The 6,000-nt window shown below is 31.7% G+C and overlaps 1 protein-coding gene across 1 annotated transcript in view; it reads left to right on the top strand.

Annotated features, from left to right (window-relative positions):
* The first annotated feature begins 3,501 nt into the window (after positions 1 to 3,501).
* LOC149771343 (F-box/WD repeat-containing protein 5-like) overlaps positions 3,502 to 6,000 on the top strand; it is a 36,139-nt gene continuing 33,640 nt past the window's right edge. The window contains exon 1 of the mRNA XM_089948594.1: positions 3,502 to 3,557. The gene's annotated coding sequence lies outside the window, so the exon portion shown is untranslated. The remainder of the gene's footprint in view (positions 3,558 to 6,000) is intronic.

Below are 6,000 nucleotides of genomic sequence, written 5' to 3'. Positions count from 1 at the left end.
CCAAGTATTGTTGTAGCAGCATCAACGTCTTTTTTAATTGTTTCAATATTTCTTCCATCAATCATGTACGCAGCGCTATCAAACAACGCCATAATACCAGTGTTAACAAAACCAGGAGTTTCACCTTATCCAAGTACTCCACCATCATCGGGCAAAATGTTTCTTTTTATTTCAATAAACGAATCAGCAGGTAAGAAATATCTGCTTGTATCTTGAATTTGCAGTTATATTCGACTACGCTGGTCTCATACGTGCGACATAAGAATGATACTGACAATCGCATATAGATTCATTTTTAAGAATTGGAAGCGTCCATATCAAACGCTGGATCGGATATACGGTTCAACATTTTATTTTAATTGTTATTGTCCAACACGAAGACCACTTTCTGCTATTAAACTTGCCGTTACATTTTTTCTTTTTCTGACTGGGGTATATTAGCCAACTCTGTTAGTTTTTGATTTGCAGCTTTAATTATTATTTTACTGATATTTGCAGGGATAACTTCAGTGCTGGTTAATTTTACTGGCTGTAGTTTTCTTCGTACTATCTTTGATTGCTGAAAATGATTTACCGGCAACATTACCAACAGTACCAATATCCTTATCGCGAATAGCAATAAATTTGAGGTCTACTTTGGGAACAAAAGTTTCCAGAATAACACTATTTCTTTTCCACTGTTCCACAAATGGCACAAACAATGTACTAGCTTGATATTTTCTCCGTATCTGACATTTAAGGATGGTTTTATGTGGTGCTTCTATTTTTACAGGTATAGGGTACTCCTTTTTTGTTTACAGTTATGGTAGCACTAGTGATTATCTCTTGATAGTCAGATTGACTCAGTCCCCATCACGTATTTGCCATATAAATGTCCCGTATATAACTGCAATTCATTTACTGAGGTCATTAGTCATCGTGCATGGTCAAAAACACTTTGTACCTGTCTTCTGTCAGGTTCAATTATTGTCGTTCAACAGAGTTGTTTATTTTCTTGTTCAGATTTCTGGCATTCTTCATATTCTCAGTGTCGAGAGTTCAGAGTTGATTTTTGTTCTTTAGGTCAGAAAAGATACTGGTGATGGTCGATTGTCTTTATTAGAAACTTCAGATACTTGTTATCCATTCTCAAGCTAATTCCTCCCATTTTTCTATTCATTATCTCTTTAATTGGCTTGTCAAAGACCCTCCTTAGAATACCCACCTATCATAAAAGACCTACTGCACTTGCAGTATAATCTAATCACATGCCTTGAAACCATCTTAATATTCATTTCGAATGGTAACAAAAACTTAATTCTGTATGGATACGTTTGTGACTTCAACATAATGCTTTCCCTATACTTTTGGACTTATGATATAATATTTAGGATTTGTGAGAGATTTAATTGACAATAGTGTAAGTTCCTCATCAATTTTAACTTTGTAAGTTAAATAAATAGATCCACTTTACTATTTTGTTTTGCTTCGTCTGTTACATAGTTTAAGACCATAGAGTTTCAACTCTCTCTCTGTCTCTCTCTCTGTCTCTCTCTGTCTCTGTCTCTCTCTCTCTCTCTCTAAAACAATATTGGTTATACAGAAACCTGACGGGGGAACTTCAAACACGTTGAGTCAGTGAAGGAATATCGTCCTTAGGTCTAGAGCAGGAAAATGCGAATTCGTTTATTTTGTTTTAAAATTGCCAGTTCATTTCTAAACTATGTAAGGTAAGAAGTGCTTACACAGTGGGGTAAAGACCTAAAGAACATTTATTCAGTACTTTTCAGTCATGGAGAATGTATAAACGATAATCTTTAAATATTTTTCCACTTAATCTTAACATGATATCTGCTATTTTATTTTTGTGGGTAGAGGGTTTCATATAGCGATCGATATGAAAAGGTTTGAAACAAATTCATCACTGCATCCTATGATATGAATAACTTTGACAGTGCGTTTTCTTGTTTATATTTCTGCTCATTGTCGTAAAACTATACATTTCTGTTTAAGTTTATTTTCTTTCTTTAAGTGAGTGTAAAAACATGGTATGTATTTAATGAACCAACCATCTATGAAGCTCCACATGGAAAATAAGCTCTGAGTTTGTTTGTTAATTGTTTTAGATTGTATCTAAAATAATATCAACATTGATAATTTTTCAGTTGGTGACTTTATCGTTTATCATACATGAACTTAATGTTGTTTTATCATTGTTTGTGTAACTGATATTGGCGACTATCATGTTGTATTTATAAGGGATAAGGAATACAGGTTAAGACTACATTTTACAAAGTATAACAGGACATAAATCCCGTTTGCATCATACATATTCCATTTTAGAATCAGATCACTGTATCCTGATGCACCTGAGACAATTACGAAGTGTATATATTACTTGGTATAGGACGAAATTCATGTTGTACAAAACTTTCAATTGTAGTTTAAGTGGGTAATTTTATCATAGTGTACATGTTAAAAAGTGATACAAAGTTGATGAATCTGGCAAGGAAACCAGATTTAACACTGAGCTTGAAATGGATAAATATCCGTCTCAGTCCTTACGTAAATGTATAAATTCTACACATGCCATTCAAAATAAATTCAGGGTCAACAAACTTGTGTGGCAAAGAATGTTGGCCATGGTTAAAATTATGCCTCCTGAATTTTGCCAATATCTTATTATTATCTGAGTGATATCATACTTCAAGGTAGGATGCCAGGAAATAAATCTCAATTTCTTCAAAAGACGTTTAAATTATCCTCATTGCTATATCTTAGAAATGGAAGAATAAACGGAACAAACAATATCCCTTTCAAGATCACTTTTCTGTCACAAGTTGCTTTCTTTCAAAACATCATTCTAAATGGCAATTAAAGGTTGGATTACGGTTCCTTTTGGTTCAAAAGGCAATGCCGTCTGAATCTTCAAAAATATTCTTACCCATAAACAATTAGTTTTACATGATATACCTTATTTACCTAATGCGATGAACGTCAATAGGTAACGTATTTCGTATCCTTCAAAACTCTTTTATGTAACAATGCACTATGCGTATTGGCCAAAACATCCTTATCAAATATGTCAACAAATTGAAAGGAATGCAGTGTAGTTTGATTATTAATTCAAAAGCTTATCCGGGATATAGTTTTATTTTTCAAATTTAAGCCTATTAAACAGTTTAAACAGAAAATGACACGCGTACACGTCCACTTAGAACACACACACACACACACACACACACACATATATATATATATATATATATATATATATATATATATATATATATATATATATATATATATATATATATATATATATATATATATATCTATATATATATATATATATTCAGGCATAGTCATTTTAATGGTAATGAAAATATCTGTATACTATGAACAGTAAGACATTTAGAAATTTTGCCAAAATTGCATAATAAATTATTAGTATTATGTGTGAATGAATAGCCAAAACTTCCGGGCTGTTTTGGAAATAAAATGCAATAATAGCAAAATGTACCTGGACACCGTAAACAGTGACGCTTAACATGTAGCTGTGCAATATAAAGTAACAGGTTAGTCTCTCAAAATTAACTGAAGTTTCTTTCAAGGGCTGCCCAAAGTGATTAAGATTATTAAGCGATTTAACTAGGTAACGTGATTTGAACAAATCTGTAGAGGTGTAATAAATCTGTGGCGTGCCAAATCAAGGCTCTGTTGAACGTTTGAAAGCGAAAGTAGAAACTCGCTCATAACTAGTTATCATAATTAAATAACGCATAAAAACGTGCTAATTGTGATGTATAGGATGGGACTTAGCATGTACGTTTTATGGAGATTTCAGTTCTAGTTCCGAAAGCTAACGGCTAGCTGTAAATCTTTGAATTCTATTTTTTTCTGATATGCCTTAGAATTTGAATACAAAACAGTAAATGATGTATGTGTTCTATTGGTCTTTTGATTTCCCGTTTCAAGAACAACTACGTCTCAAACAGAAAACCTGTATCGAAGCCTCACTGTACACTCAGTCTAACTTGATGGTATATTGATCATTAAACGTGACAGAAATATTTATTTCAAGGGCATCAGTGAAAAAATCTCTCTTTTTTTCAATTACAATTCAAGAAGGTGCTGTAAGTATATAGCATTATATTAAAAGCCCAATCATTAACAGTGCTATAGTACCTACCTAATGCTATTAGGGCATATCATTTGACCTAAATGCCCAGCCAGAATTAATGTTATTGTACGCACTTGATTATATAAGTGAGACTAACAGTGGGCCACGGTCAGCAAATCTAGTTTAGAACTTTTTTTAAGTTACAACAGTTTTAATAATTTCTGAAACATTCAAACATCAGTAATGCTGGGACAAATCTGACAAATATAAACACTTAGTCACTTTTTTGTATTCTCTTTCAAACAATTACCACATCTGAATATTAAATATTATAACACACTGAGCTATATTTCCGAAAGTGTCTGTTAATTTTAAAATATAGCATATATCTATGTAAAAAATAAAGTCTATTTCAAAATATCATTCATTAATGTGAATCCGTCTCTATCTCTCTCTATCTTTATATAAATATAAATAAATATGTGTATATATATATATATATATATATATATATATATATATATATATATATATATATATAAAGACGTTTAAGTTTGATACCCTTAAGTAACAATACATTATGAATATTAAAATGTCGCCATAGAAAACGGAGTCTCCCTTTATTTATATATGCATTTTAAAGTCTCTCTCTCTCTCTCTCTCTATATATATATATATATATTAATTATATTATGTTAATTTCAAATTTATATTATACCTCAAAGACTTGCTCGGGTATCTAACTGATTATTTACATCATTCTGAAATTCCAGATAAACATAATTGGAAAGAAATTGTAAGGTCAAAAATTGTTGGTCTTGAAAATAGCCTCTGGAGAGTTCGTATGTCTAATCAAGCAGATTTTGATAGATTCTATTCGATACACGAATACTTACGACCTGCCTCAGTGTGGCAGTCGGCTAAAACTAGACAACACACTAAGGTATTTACATATGTAGCTAAACTATGGGCTGCTGTTCCACAAACACAGCTTGATATGTGTATTAGATGTGGGAATGTTTATACAGACTTGATACTTCATTGTTGTGTTAGTTGTCCTTATATGTCGAACTTTCGAAATTCTTTCTGGGATTTCCTTACTGATAAATTTCCCCTGAGCCTGCACATTACGTTATTTAATGCAGAAGATGAGCTGCAACTACAATATCTTTTAGGTAAAAGGTTACCATCAGGAGTAATCGACAAAGAAAACTCCAAGCTATTCGTCCTGTATGCAGCATACTTTGTCATGCAGTGTGCAGCTATCTTCTGTAAATAAGGTACTGAAACTTGCAACTTATCAGTTGACGAACACTTTGTTGATTGATATTGTGTAAGAATTTGTATTCCAATATAGAATTTTTTTTTTTTTTTTTTTTTTTTTTTTTTTTTTTTTTATATTTATTGATTGTATTCAGATGATTTATTCTTATATCATGTAATCTTCCATGGAAGGAAATAAAGATGATGATGGTGATGATGTATGTGTGTATGTATATCCACATACATACATACATACATTCATGCATACATACATGTGTGTGTGTGCAAGTTAACAGTTTCTCTCTCTCTCTTTCTCTCTCTCTCCACACATCCAAGTTAACATTGGTTTTTTTAATTGTTAATTAGCCATACTCTCATTTATAAAAGCCAATAATGATAGAAATGTTGCTCTCTCTCTCTCTCTCTCTCTCTCTCTCTGCAATTTAACAGTTACTTTCTAAGATATTTAATTATTCATGCCCTCAACAATAAAAGCTAGTAAACAATAAAAGCTAGTAATTTATATTTTAAACGTATATATATTTCACCAAAGAAGACTCTCTCCTCTCGATATTTTCGATGAAAGACATATACATATACACATGTAAGCTAACATTTATCTTTAATATTGTTTA

This window comes from Sinohyriopsis cumingii, unplaced genomic scaffold, assembly GCF_028554795.1.
Source record: "Sinohyriopsis cumingii isolate HCF-2022 unplaced genomic scaffold, ASM2855479v2 utg001940l, whole genome shotgun sequence".
NCBI classification, from domain to species: Eukaryota; Metazoa; Mollusca; class Bivalvia; order Unionida; family Unionidae; genus Sinohyriopsis; species Sinohyriopsis cumingii.
Note: the sequence above shows the minus strand (reverse complement) of the source record. Positions and strands in the feature narration are given on the sequence as shown.